Source organism: Oncorhynchus keta, chromosome 1 (assembly GCF_023373465.1).
Source record: "Oncorhynchus keta strain PuntledgeMale-10-30-2019 chromosome 1, Oket_V2, whole genome shotgun sequence".
Taxonomy (NCBI): Eukaryota; Metazoa; Chordata; class Actinopteri; order Salmoniformes; family Salmonidae; genus Oncorhynchus; species Oncorhynchus keta.
In genome coordinates, this window is record NC_068421.1 from 20,425,498 (window position 1) to 20,440,842 (window position 15,345).

General features: G+C 42.5%; 1 protein-coding gene across 6 annotated transcripts in view; it reads right to left on the reverse strand.

Moving 5' to 3' along the window:
- The window catches only part of LOC118394578 (glycerophosphodiester phosphodiesterase domain-containing protein 5-like), a 122,922-nt gene that overhangs the window by 73,229 nt on the left and 34,348 nt on the right, over nucleotides 1-15,345 (reverse strand). The window contains exon 1 of one of the 6 annotated variants that reach the window (XM_052518297.1): nucleotides 10,084-10,177. The exons of the other annotated variants lie outside the window; for them this stretch is intronic. The gene's annotated coding sequence lies outside the window, so the exon portion shown is untranslated. Of the gene's footprint in view, nucleotides 1-10,083; nucleotides 10,178-15,345 lie in introns of those variants that run through there. 6 annotated transcript variants of the gene reach the window in all.

A 15,345-nucleotide genomic window follows, 5' to 3' on the forward strand; every position in this document is an offset into this window, starting at 1 on the left:
CTGCATCACCGACTGGTACGGCAACTGAAACGCCCACAACCGCATGGCTTTCTAGAGGGTGGTGCGGTCTGCACATCGCATCACCAGGGGCACACTACCTGCCCTCCAGGACACCTACAACACCCGATGTCACAGGAAGGCAAAAAAAGATTGAGTCACTACCTGTTCACCCTGCTTCCAACCAGAAGGCGAGGTCAGCACAGGTGCATCAAAGCTGTAACAAAAAGACTGAAAAACTTCTGAAAGTCCTCCGGAAAGTAGCAGGAATTAAACTTTCACCTAGCGGTGTATAGGCTCTGTTCAATCGATAAATGATTCATAGCGATTACGGTTTCGATGTGAAGGAAGACTTATGAGATCACATTTTACCTGACTTTTTAGTTGAATGAAGCCAGGGATGAAATATTGTGGATTCCTGACGATGGGAAATTGGCTAAATTTGCCACAGGAAAACTTATTTTGGGTTGAAGAATCTAGGCGAAATGCCAGGGGAATGGACTCTAAAGGCAACACATTTAAATTAGATGGCCAAACATGCCTTGTTTAGTTTTTTCTGATACGAGACATTGTGGTTTTATTTTTAAATAGAGTTACGTTTTATGTAGTCTTATTCTGGAATTGATTCTAGAATGTTTGAAAGGGTGGAGGGGTCAAGAGGAATTGGTATAGGGGTTACCAAACCTAAAATGAACTTTAAAATGTTTTATGTGGTGGTTATGGAGAATAATGAGGTAAGAAGACCAGTGTTAGACTCGGTGGTGAGATAATGTCGCCGTGTCTAAGGGTAGTACATGCTAAATAAAGGATGGGGTGGTTTAAAACAAACATTTCATGATTGGAGTAAGGACAGAATTTACAATTAATAGGTTTAGTTTATAATTAATACTTTTGGATTGCTGATTAAAATATTGCACAGTGAATGCTAACGGAATGTACACTTTTCTGAAAGAGCGGTTTCATTATTTTGATTTGAAAGGTCCCCTGAGATTGAGGGAGGAGAGCAGTTAGTGATATTCGGCAGTTTGAGGTATTAATGTAATTGGATTAGGCCATAAACGAGTTCAAGATAATAAGTGAGGCCAGTTCATGTGTGTTCTGGACCTACGGTTCACCAGCACGCACACACCATTTACTGGTTACGAATGTGCGTTTAGTGGTGTATTGATACTGTGGGATTTATTGGATGGGGTCTTTTCAATTCAGTTAAATTGGGAATGGAAGAAGGATGGAAATGTTTGAAAAGGTACTTAAATTGATTCTGAAGGACAGGGAAATAAATTAATTATGGCAGATTGATTTCATTACCCCTTTACAGAAATAGGCCTACAATTGGAATATTGCTCAACTTCAATTCAACAATTCCCCCAGAATATTAAAGCTTCTTGATGTATCTCTTTAGTTAAGTCTACAATGGCCTCCCGGGGGCGCAGTGGTCTGAGGCACTGCATCACAGTGCTAGCTATGCCACTAGAGATTCTGGTTTCGAGTCCAGGCTCTGTCGTAGCTGGCCATGTCCGGGAGACCCATGGGGAGGCGCACATGTTTGGCCCAGTGTCGTCCGGGTTAGGGGAGGGTTTAGCCGGAAGGGATGTCATTGCCCCATTGCGTACTAGCGACTCCTGTGGCGGGCAGGGCGCAGTGTACGTCGCCAGGTGCATGGTGTTTCCTCCGACACATTGGTGAGGATGGCTTCAGGGTTATGTGGGCATTGTGTCAAGAAGCTGTGTGGCTTGGTTGGGTTGTGTTTCGGAGGACGCACGGCTCTCGACTTTCGGCTCTCCCGAGTCCATACGGGAGTTGCAGCGATGAGTATGCATGTCATGAAGCTAATAGCAGTGACGCTATTACTGTTTAACTCCGTTAGGGCAACATCTGAAAAATAGCGCACTTGGTTGTGTATTGGTGCTCGCCCAGTTGGTGAAAGCTAACATCACCCACGACTGAGAACGGTTCACTGTCAAGGGCAATGAATTATATTTTCTTGGCTTTAATGAATTTCATCGGAGTCGTCTCGCTGAAATGTTCTTACTATTTCAAATAACTGCTCGACTTGTTGGCTGATCGATCCACACAGCAGACATTGTGGACTAGGTTGGGAAGTTTTACGTGGCGTCATTACGTCATGTACCTACAGTTGAAGTCGGAAGTTTACATACACCTTAGTCAAGTACATTTAAACTCAGTTTTTCACAATTCCTGACATTTAATCCTAGTAAAAATTCCCTTCTTAGGTCAGTTAGGATCAACACTTAAAACTATTATTCAGACATTTCACATTCTTAAAATAGACCGAATTACTTATTTCAGCTTTAAATTTCTTTCATCACATTCCCAGTGGGTCAAAAAAGTACATGCACTCAATTAGTATTTGGTAGCATTGCATTGAAATTGTTTAACTTGGGTCTACTTCGGGTAGCCTTCCACAAGCTTCCCACAATAAGTTAGATACATTTTGGCCCATTCGTCCTGACAGAGCTGGTGTAACTGAGTCACGTTTGAAGGCCTTGCTCACCCACGCCTTTTCAGTTCTGCCCACAAATTGTCTATAGGATTGAGGCTAGGGCTTTGTGATGGCCACTCCAATACCTTGACTTTGTTGTCCTTAAGCCATTTTGACACAATTTTGGAAGTATGCTTGGGGTCATTGTCCATTTGGAAGACCCATTTGCAACCAAGCTTTAATATCCTGACTGATGTCTTTAGATGTTGCTTCAATATAGCCACAATTTTCCTGCCTCATGACGACATCTTTTTTTGTGATGTGCACCAGTCCCTCCTGCAGAAAAGCACCCCCACAACATGATGCTGCCACCTCCCGGCTTCACGGACAGGGTGGCGTTCTTCGGCTTGCAAGCCTCCCCCTTTTTCCTCCAAACACATCAATGGTCATTTTGGCCAAACAGTTCTATTTTTGTTTCATCAGACCAGAGGACATTTCTCCAAAAAGTTCAATCTTTGTCCCCATGTACAGTTGCAAACCGTAAATCTGGCTTTTCTTATGGTGGTTTTGGAGCAGTGGCTTCTTCCTTGCTGAGCGGCCTTTCAGGTTATGTCGATATAGGACTCGTTTTACTGTGGATATAGATACTTTTGTACCCGTTTCCTCCAGCATCTTCACAAGGCCCTTTGCTGTTGTTCTGTAATTGATTTGTACTTCTCGCACAAAAGTATGTTAATCTCTAGGAGACAAAACACGTTTCTTTCCTGACCAGTATGACGGCTGCGTGGTCCCATGTGTTTATACATGCGTACTATTGTTTGTACAGATGAACGTGGTACCTTCAGACATTTGGAAATTGCTCCCAAGGATGAACCAGAATTGTTTTCTGAGGTCTTGGCTGATTTCTTTTGATTTTCCCATGATGTCAAGCAAAGAGGCACTGAGTTTGAAGGTAGGCCTTGAAATACATCCACAGGTACACCTCTAATTGACTCAAATTATCTCAATTAGCCTAGCAGAAACTTCTAGCCATGACATAATTTTCTGGAATTTTCCAAGCTGTTTAACTTCTTATGGCCACGATGGGTAGATTAAAGGCTCAGTCAACTTAGTGTACGTTAACTTCTGACCAACTGGAATTGTGATAGAGTGAAATAATCTGTCTGAAAACAATTGTTGGAAAAATGACTTGTGTCATACTAAGTAGATGTCCTAACCGACTTGCCAAAACTATCGTTTGTTAACAAGAAATTTGTGGAGCGGTTGAAAAACAAGTTTTATTATAGTAATGGAGGCCTCAAGGGGAAAAAATGTCTGGTGTGGTGGCCTCAAGGGGGGATGTACTTGTGTTAGAAACGCCAGGGCCGATTTTTGGTCCCAGTCCGCCCCGGCACCGTACAATGACAAGCCCTTTCAGTGCTTTGATACCAAGCCAAGACACAAATTAGAATTGCCATTGTCAAATCCTGTTTCCAATGACAACTGTGCCTCTTGTAGCTTCCATCGATACCTACAAGGTCAGAGCTAAATTACAATCTAGTCATAATTTAAAGGACTAGGCAGGCGGGGCAGGAGTCAGTTTTGGCCTGGGTCTACTCTGACTAATCACAGATTAATTGACTGAAAGATCCTGCTGGCTCAGCAGCAACACATATCAGCTGTAATAATAACAATAATGACATGAACATTAAGCCTGGGCCTGGCTGGCTCCATACTGTATGTGTCACAGTCCTCCTTGGGAATGAATGAGCATGCTGATCAAGTTTACTCTGAAAAATGCATGTCGATTACAATCTGAAAGTGAAACAATCCAAGATGTTATCAAGAGTGTAAATAATTGATCTGTACACAAGATTACAACCGAGGATATGAGTTTAAACTGTTAGTAAACATGGCTTGGTGATTAATGAAAATTATTACAAATGGAGATTAGAATGCAATATTATCAACATGTTTCTCAATTGAAGGCTTTGCCTGACTTGCTAGTCCTCCCACTGCACAGGTTTTAATTGCAGTGATCCTATGGGCTGTCTTTGTGAGCAGCGCTGTTTTAGGAGGGATTTGAAATACATGTTAATTACACTCATCAGCATGCAATCAGGGCGATGTGAGCTCTGCTGCTCTAGACAGCTGTTTATTTGCATCGTAGGAGGGGGCTGTGCTTCATGTTATTAGTGGAACTGCAGTGAGAAGGGCAGGGGGCTTGTCAAGACCACCCTGTCATGCCCCATCTGGCCCTGTGGTGCAGCTCCGTGACCAGACCAAAATCAGGCTGAGCCATGTGGTGGAGCAAGACTAGTCCTGGCTGAGGAGCTTCAGGGTACTGTAGGGTTTAGCTGAGGATCAGACACTGCTGCCTTCTCTGCCTTGCAGCAGCACAGCTATTTGATCATCTGTTTTTTGTCTAAATAAATCACATCAGAGGGGTGGATGGATGCATAACACAAGTACAAACTATGGGCTTATAAAATCTGCTGTGGAAACAAACTGCTGTCCATAGACTTCCCAACCTCCCAGGAGGGGGTGAGGAATGGATATATTAAAGGGAGTACTGCATAATGAATTAGTTCCGGCTTCTATTCTTGGGCACTATCGCGTGTGTAAGTGTATTAATATGGAGAAGAAAGGACTTGGGAGGGTCTTAGTTCCATAGACAGGATGATGACACTGAACTAACCAACTTCAAATATGAGCTCAAGTAAAACATATACACACACACACCTATTCTAGGTCTTCCTATTACGTAGTGGGGTTAATAAACAGCACTCAACTTCACTGTAGTGAATATCTTGGATCATGCCATTCTCTGATAATTATTTGTATTTAGGTTTCTAGTCCAGTCAGGTTTCCAGAGTAGATATTGATCATTACAGAATATCCATTGCCCAACGAAGTAGATGGGTATTTTCAAATGGACCAATGGAAAGGCATGACCAATGACAATGGTTGGGCATACTCTTAGACTAGCTGTTCCAGTTCAGCATTAGTCACTAATACATTATAGTGCACAGAATGCAGACAATTCGATATTCACAGAAGTTGTTTGCATTAGATAATGAACAGGCAAAGAGAGATGAGTAAAGGTGTAGACCTGTGGTCAACAGGTCAATCACGATGAATGTCGATCTCTAAGGCATTCCTTGTCAATCACCAAATATTTATGTTAAAAAAACAATGATAAAGCCTTGCGTTCCTTTTTTTTTTTTTTTCTCCTCTCGAGTTGTTGGCGGTAGGTGCACTCGAGTCAGCAGCCCTAGTGCCGGGAAGGCATTGTTCCCATTTTACGTGTCTGATGGTAGAAGTCCGCCTACCCGGCAAGCCCAGAGAGCAAATCAAATGTACCTAAAGGCCCAGCGCTGGCCAATCAGATAGATCACCATGTCTTGCACAGTTTCCACTAGCCATGGTCTCAGTCTGTGTTCCTTGTTGAAATAAAAAGGTAGAATAAAAAAAGCTTTGCACACAGCAAAGTTTATACTGTGAGATTTCAAAAATGTAAAACCATGTCGAGAGAGATTCAATGAATACAGCAAAGAGCTGCTGTTTTTATGAGTAAGTTCATGTTAAGTTGTTACTCAGCATGGTCAACACTTTGTTCAATACTGTTATAAGCCATAAAGTGTGTGATCTCCCTCACAATACAACCAGCACTTTAATTTATTTTTTTATTTCACCTTTATTTAACCAGGTAAACTAGTTGAGAACAATTTCTCATTTACAACTGCGACCTGACCAAGATAAAGCAAAGCAATGTGACAGAAACAACAATACAGAGTTACACAGAATAAACAAGCGTACAGTCAACACACAAAAAAAAGAAAGTCTATATACAGTGTGTGCAAATGACATGAGGTATGGCAATAAATAGGCCATTGTAGCAAAGTAATTACAATTCAGCAGATTAACACTGGAGTGATAGTTGAGCAGATGATGGTGTGTAAGTAGTGATACTGGTGTGCAAAAGAGCAGCAAGGTATATAAAAACAATATGGGGATGACATAGGTAGATTGGGTGGGCTATTTTCAGATGGACTATGTACAGCTGCAGCGATCAGTTAGCTGCTCAGATAGCTGATGTTTAAAGTTAGTGAGGGAAATAAGTCTCTAGCTTCAGCGATTTTTGCAATTTGTTCCAGTCACTGGCATCAGGGAACTGGAAGGAAAGGCAGCCAAAGAAGGTGTTGGCTATGGGGATGACCAGTGAGATATACCTGCTGGAGCGCGTGCTAGGGGTGGGTGTTATCGTGACCAGTGAGCTGAGATAAAGGCGGAGCATTACCTAGCATAGACTTGTAGATGACCTGGAGCCAGTGGGTCTGGCGATGAATATGTAGCGAGGACCAGCCGACTAGAGCATACAGGTCGCAGTGGTAGGTGGTATAAGGTGCTTTGGTAACAAAACGGATCGTACTGTGATAGCAAATTGGATGCAGTCCGAGTAGAGTATTGGAAGCTATTTTGTAGATGACATCGAAGTCGAGGATTGGTAGGATAGTCAGTTTTATTAGGGTAAGTTTGGCGGCGAGAGTGAAGGAGGCTTTGCTGCAAAATAGAAAGCCGATTCTAGATTTGATTTTAGATTGGAGATGTTTGATATGAGTCTGGAAGGAGAGTTTACAGTCTAGCCAGACACCTAGGTATTTGTAGTTGTTCACATATTCTAGGTCAGAACCGTCCAGAGTAGTGATGCTAGTCGGGCGGGCGGGTGCGGGCAGCAAACGGTTGAAAAGCATGCATTTAGTTTTGCTAGCGTTTAAGAGCAGTTGGAGGCCACGGAAGGAGTGTTGTATGGCATTGAAGCTCGTTTGGAGGTTAGTTAACACGGTGTCCAAAGACAGATGTATATAGAATGGTGTCGTCTGCGTAGAGGTGGATCAGGGAATCACCCACAGCAAGAGCGACATCGTTGATATATACAATATATACACTGCAGCTGTAATGAATGACTACAGAAAAGTGTTCCGATAAACTGCCGTTGTTATTATTAACGGCTTGTCTTTTTTCATATCAAGGAATATTTCACTTTCTCTGGTCATAGGAGTAACATGAATTGGTGAATTTTTTGTATTGATTAATGTTGCATAGGCTTACGTTTAAGTGATGTTTAAAAAAGGACTGAGGGGTCTCTGCTTGCATTTTGACTCAGTGATCTTGACCCAGAAAACAACATGAAAGATGTAAAAATAACTAATGTAAATATAGCATATGCAGTTTAGACTATTTGCAGAGCAATCCTGATCTCGTTATCTCCAATGTGATCCAATTGAGTAAAGGCACGACTGAAATGTGTCTAATGTGCATTTTTCTCACCATTGTTAATTTGCCTGAGCATTATGCAATGGTGACCGACTGCAAGTAAAGAAGCCTGACAGCATACTGTTAGGAGTGTGGGCTGTCCCAACAAAGTCACACATTGTCTGTGTCCATCTGCTAAACAAGACCAGCTCTTTCTCTACAAAGCCCAACGTTCTCAAAATATTTGTTGCGGACAGCAAATCACATGTTGCCTTGAATGCTCTCTGTCCTAATGTCTGAGAAATAAGACAGAAGTGGGAGGAAGGCCCAAATTGTTCATCTCAGATTCTGCTGCCTCATGTCCTCCAATCAAAGAGGCAGGGTAGGAAATGCTTCAGCACTTTTCCCAGGCCAGCAGAGAGAGAGAGGGGAGAGTGAGATTCCATTAACCACCAAACAGACTAGAAGTAGACTGAGGCCAAGAAGCACAGGCCTTCAGCATGATAAGATATCAGGCCAAAGCCATTGGGCAGGAGTGTTACAGATAACAAAGTACAGACACCTCTCAGACTTTCATAGCTTCTCCTCTCAGCAGAGGTAACACACTGGAAATTGTATTTTTTTTAACCTTTATTTAACTAGGCAAGTCCGTTAAGAACAAATTCTTATTTTCAATGATTGCTTAGGAACAGTGGGTTAACTGCCTTGTTCAGGGGCAGAACAAAAAGAGTATTACCTTGTCAGCTCAGGGATTCAACGTACTAACCACTAGGCTACCTGCCGCCCCAACTAGCTGGAGCTCAAAGACCCATAGGCAGCTAAACTTCACAGCGTCAGTCAGATTCAGATTCCCAAGGCTATTTTAGATGGACTTTGTGCAAACTTAAATCTATAGACAATTGACCATACGCTAAACCCCGCCTCAGAATTTTGGGCAACCAATCGCAGCTCTCCAATCGTGTCCGATAGCTCCGACAAGCTCATGTTTAAAGTCACATGAAACTGGAAAATTCAGCCAAAACTCCGTCATTCACGCAATGGAAAGGTCAAATGCTTTATTCTAAAAATGTAAAGAGAGTGGGCAACATGGAGAAACAAAATTGTGCAGTTTGAGGCTAGAGGCAGAAAGTGATAAGGGAGCTGAAGATGGGGGTGGGGGCTAGTGGGTCTGGGCAGGTGTGATAGTCATGTGTGTATGATGTAGTCGTTTGTATGTCTATGTTTTGTATTGTTAATAAAATATTAAATCTTATAAATCGCATTAATTTTTTTATTTTTTGTAATGGATAAATAATTGAGCAGTGCACCAGCAGGACATGCTACTCTGATTCCTGAAATGCAGAGCCTGTTGGGGGTATTTTTTTAATCCAAAATGATACTTTTGTTACATTGTTTGCTTGCTGGTTAGCTAGCTCTCAGTCTCATTAACCACCAAGCATTGCTAGCTAGCTACTTAATATACCTTGTTTTTTCAAAATGTAAGTTAACTAGCTAAGTTAGCAATGTTATGAATACATCTCCCATCTGCGGTCGACATCACGATATGATTTGAAACCTCTTGCTCCAAAAGTGGTTGTAGCTTTGACTGCATGCTGACAGTGAATTAAGACCCATTCACATTGTAATGACAGTCCACCACAACATACCCAAGTCTCCCGACTAGCAAGGGGTAGTCTGCATTTAATTTAATTGGGTATTGGAAACACAGTTTGAGATCATTGTGAGGGGATTCCGCCAGTGGTTGAATGGGAAATTGGGCTTCCGGGAAAATGTTGTCCGAGGCCGCAATAGTAATCAAGGGGGACAGGGCTGCGCAAAGGGTCAATTGTTGAGATGGAGCTCCAAGCATGGATTCCCTTTTTCAATTGATAGATTAGTTTGGTCCGTTCATTAGTACCCGACATTCTATCATAAGACCACCTCATTAAAGGATTTTATTGGCTTTAATAAATCGCTCCTCATTGCCATTAAAAACCACAACCATCTCCTTGGAGAATTGAGCTATAGCCATCAAGCATATAGATGAATAGGGGAGGCTTTGGTTAATGAAACACCCAGTGAAGAGTACATTTCAACAAGCAGGCTGATAGTAATTAGATCACTGACGTTAAAAGAAGCTCAGTCTCAGGGAGAGTTGATGAGTCAGTGGTGTGGTGACAGTCACAGCCTGTCACTCAGTGTCACGTCTGCCCTCTCCTCTCTCCCTCTGTGATCCATCAACACATTTAATTAACAGATGGTTGGTTTCCATTTGGTCAATTGCGAAACGAGTGACTTCCTCCCTCAAGTCACTCTCCCACATGGCTCCAAAAGGCTGACACAGCTCCTCGTCCCACTTGCGCTAAATCACTTGCCAGGAACTGAGGCGCATATTCATTCACCAACACCTCGTGAGCCAGAGAACTCACCTCGATGCGTCGAGTGGCATGCTACAACTGCCTGTTCAGGTGTGTGGGCTCCAATTTCACTCTGTGCAGGTCTGATAGAGTTCCATGTGCTGTGGGCGGAATTATTGAGTCTCTCTATTCCAGTCCTGTATTAGACTCCTCAGGCCAAGTGAAGTGCACTGCAGAGTGCATTAGGGAGTAGATATAGTGGAAGTATTCCAGAGAGCCAGCCCACTCCACATCCACCCACTGAGGTACAGAGGCACCAACAAAGGGAAACTATTCTGCATTTAGGCATCCCATTGGGAAATACAATTTTAACTGTCTATAATGGGACAACATAATGAAATGAGGGGAATCTAAGGCACACTGTGAGACTTCGTCATTTGCATAAACAGAAGTTTGAGTGACAGAGAAATCCATTACGCAGTCCACCCTCTCACATTTCAAATCCTCTTCCTATTCCAGGGTCAATCATTCGAGGTTAATCCTATTTAGTGAAATGGACTGGGCTGTGTATCTGAGAGGGCTGCAAATACAATCATTTCACATGGCTATAGCAGTGGTATGTGAAAGAAATAGGATTAGGCCAAGATGCACAGGGCTAAATTAAAATCTTAAAATGCCAAATGTCACATGATTATACTTTCAATGAATTCTCTCATCAACAGCCAATCAAAAGGAACGATGAGTGGTTCAGAATAAGAGATCTCATGAATGTGATGCACTGTCGTAGATTGCTTACAACAGTAAATGTTCAATATAAAACTCTCAATCATATAGGACATTTGTCCCCCTTAAGTGCCATAGACCTTTTAATGCAGAGCAACAGCAATTTATAATATAGTGGTGAGAAATTTCTCTCAAGGTAGAATATGGCTTCAAACCAGATATGTGAGAAGTTATTAGCCCACATCTACCCCAATGCCATAAGACTGCTGTACAATAATAATATTATATATTATTAAATGGCGACCGACATATTACCTCAAATCACCCCAACTACCTTGACCCCAGTACACTGACTCATTACCGACACTCCTTGTATATAGCCTCATTATTGTTATTTTATTATGTTATTGCTTTACTATTTTCTTTTTATCCATTTGTTAAAATGTTCTCACTTTTTAAACTGCATTGTTGGGAAAGGGGTCGTAATAGAGCATTTCTCAGTAAAGTCTACACTTGCTGTATTCGGCGCATGTACAAATAAAATGTGATTCGATTTTGTAGCCTACTAGCCTTGAACATGCACATGATGCACGTGGCCTCAAGCTACACAAAAATCACAGCAACCCTATCACACACCGTTCCTAACAGGAGTCTATGATAAATCACACCGACAGCTGTAACGGTGTGCTGTGGCATGGCTTTGCGTGCCGCGCACAGTCAGAGCGTCCCAGGCCCCAGCACACTCCTTCACCCCCACAGCTGCTAAACATAGAGGACAATAGCAGGCTGACACACAAAACACTTTCCAAAAGTACTCCCGTCAGCGTAACTCTAATGCAAATGTGAAGGATACAGTTGGCACATTCCACTGTACAGGCAGAGGGATGTCCTGGCATCCCCAATCATCAGAGAGAGAGCCTGATGATCAACAACCATTGTTCAGCAGAGTTCCAGGTGGATGAGTTTTAAACTTTTGGGACTATTCCATTAGGTGCCATCGTGTCAGACTCGCTAAGTTTAGCACAACCTTTAAGCTTTTTTGGAAAGATATCAAATACTATACATTTTTAAAATATATACGTAACACGTAAAGTCTTTGCCCCATGTACACAAACTGCTTATTTCACAAATTCTTTGCACAAATTAGTTTACATCCCTGTTAGTGAGCATTTCTCCTTTGCCAAGATAATCCATCCAACTGACAGGTGTGGCATATCAAAAATCATGATCATTACACAGGTGCATCTTGTGCATGGACAATAAAAGGCCACTTTAAAATATGCTGTTGTCAAACAATGCCACAGATGTCTCACGTTGAGGGAGAGCGCAATTGGAATGCTTACAGCAGGAATGTTCACAAGAGCTATTGCCAGAGAACTGAATGTTAATTTCTCTATCATAAGCCGCCTCAGTGGTTTTAGAGAATTTGGCAGTACGTGCAACCGGCCTCACAACCGCAGACCACGTGTAACCATGCCAGTCTAGGAACTCCACATCCGGCTTGTTTACCATGCGGGTTCATCTGAGACAAGCCACTCAGGCAAATTGTCAGGAACCGTCTCAGGGAGGCTCATCTGCGTGCTCATCGTCCTCACCACAGTCTTGACATGACTGCAGATCGGCGTTGTAACCGACTTCAGTGGGAAAATGCTCACTGTCACGCTGGAGAAGTGTGCTCTTCACGGATGAATCCCGGTTTCAAACGTACCGGGCAGATAGGGAGACCGCATTTATGGCGTTGTGTGGGGGAGCAGTTTGCTGATGTCAACATTGTGAACAGAGTGGCAGTGGGGTTATGGTATGGACAGACAAGCTGCAGACAATGAACACAATTACATTTTATCGATGGCAATTTGAATGCATAGAGATACCGTGACGAGATCCTGAGGTCCATTGTCATGCCATTTATCGACCGCCATCACGTTTCGGCATGATAATACACAGCCCAATGTCGCAAGGATCTGTAAACAATTCCTGGAAGCTAAAAATGTCCCAGTTCTCCAATGGCCTATTGGCCTGCACTGTTAAGTAGGGATAAAACAGATGTGTGCGCCCTGGCTCTCTGAGCTTTAATTGGAGCAGGCAGCTAGCCTTGGAAACAGATGAGCGTGCTTGTGAATAATCAATCTGAGACATTGTCTCTTCTTATGGACATTGTGGGACACTAATTAGCCGGCTACTCACTCAGAAGGAGGGGGGCGATGTTGATGAGGCACAAAGACCACAAAGACCGCCTTAATATTATGCCTGAAAACTCACAACAGCATTAACACTAGCAGTACATTCATTACGTGGTGTATCCATTATACGGTGCATCCAGGTTGAAAAAGCCTGACCATCACCACCACACACACACTTGGGAAGTAGTCCGCACTACACAGTTGAGTCATCAAGTTCATCAGCTCCATAGTTTCCATTAACCCTGGCCTACGGTAGGTAGTTAGACAAGTAGGATTGGATTCTAATAAAACATGCAGTCACAACACAGCACTAAGCTGCTTAAACTTCCCTCCTCTGGAGTCCTTTTCCAACAGCCAGCTCCATAGGCCTGACCCCTCGGAGTAACTGTGCTCTATTGCTGCAGACTAAATGCCATTTCATGACAGCTGACAGGAAGCGACCAGATCCTTCCCAGCAAGCTTACTTCCCAGAACCCACTGGGGCAACAGGAAGGCCATCACCTGTCAGATGTGTTCTGAGATGAACATGCATGCAGTGCGCTGGGCCAGGGAGCTCAACCTTTAGAGGTGTTACGCCTCATGCACCTCAAAGAGCCATGGGGTTTTATGAGATGGACAACCGTGCTCTGCAAAGCCATAAAAATAAATAAAAAACAGGCATACACCACCCCAGTGGACAAATGACAAAAGCCATGCAGGGAAGCAAAAGCAGTACTCAGACTACTGTATACTTCTCGAAGTGCCTACCATCGCTCCCCGTCATTCCTACCGTCACGTCCCATCATTCCCAATCAGGTGGTTCTGGATGAGGGATCCCTTTGCGGATCCAATGCAGATATTTTTTATCTCAATATCAAATCATTTATGGGTAACAACTCAGTTTTCAATGAAAATGGCAAAAAATACCTTCTTAGCAGAGAGACATTTCTCAAGCAAGAAATGTGTTAGCACTGTCTGGGATTGGGGAGGGTAAAACGGAAAATTTGCTATTATTGGTAGAGGTTTCGAACCCTTATTGGTCTATTATCTCATTTAACGCGTGTTGATGTCACCATGGAAGGCCAAAACTCCAGAGCACCAAATCAGGCTGAAATGTCAGGCTGTCTTTTCACAGTATTATTCCAACCTCAGTGTGAATATACAGTGCCAGTCAAAAGGTTGGACACCCCTACTCATTCAAAGGTTTTTCTTTATTTTTTACTATTTTCTACATTGCAGAATAATAGAAGACATCAAAATGATGAAATAACATATGTAATCATGTAGTAATCAAATTCTTCGAAGCAGCCACCCTTTGCCTTAATGACAGCTTTGCATACTCTTGGCATTTTCTCAACCAGCTTCATGAGGTAGTCACCTGGAATGCATTTCAAATAAAAGGTGTGCCTTGCTAAAAGTTAAATTGTGGACTTTCCTTCTTAATGCGTTTGAGCCAATCAGTTGTGTTGTGACTAGGTAGGGGTGTTATACAGAAGATAGCCCTATTTGGTAAAATACCAAGTCCATATTATGGCAAGAACAGCTCAAATTAGCAAAGAGAAATGACAGTCCATCATTCATTACTTTAAGACATGAAGGTCAGTCAATCTGTAAAATTTCAAGAACTTTGAAAGTTTCTTCAAGTGCATTTGCAAAAACCATCAAGCGCTATGATTTAACTGGCTCTCCTGAGGACCGCCACAGGAAAGGAAGACCCATAGTTACCTCTGCTGCAGAGGATAAATCCATTAAGTTCATTCTTGGGGCAGCAGGTAGCCTAGTGGTTAAAGCTTTTGGCCAGTAACCGAAAGGTTGCTGGATCGAATCCCTGAGCTGACAAGGAAAAAGCTGTCGTTCCGCCCCTGAACAAGGCAATTAACCCACTGTTCCTCAGTAGGCCATCACTGTAAATAAGAATTTGTTCTCAACACCTCTTAGAGCGGAAATCTCACTAGCAGGATCAAATTTGACAACATCCGGTGAAATCGGAGCATGTCAAATACAAAATACAAAATCGTAATATTAAACATTCATCAAAATACATGTATCCTACATCATTTAAAAGCTTAACTTCTTGTTAACCTGTTGCGACGAGCCATCCCGGATCCGGGATCATGAATACAGCCTCAAGCTCATTACCATAACGCAACGTTAACTATTCATGAAAATCGCAAATGAAATGAAATCAATATGCTAGCTCTCAAGCTTAGATTTTTGTTAACAACACTCATCTCAGATTTTCTAAATATGCTTCTCAACCATTGCAAAACAAGCATTTGTGTAACACTATTGATAGCTAGCGTAGCATTTAGCGTAGCATTTTGCGTTAGCATTCAGCAGGCAACATTTTCACAAAAACCAGAAAAACATTCAAATTAAATTTACCTTTGAAGAACAGATGTTTGCAATGAGGAGACTCTCAGATAGCAAAATGTTCAGTTTTTACAAAAAT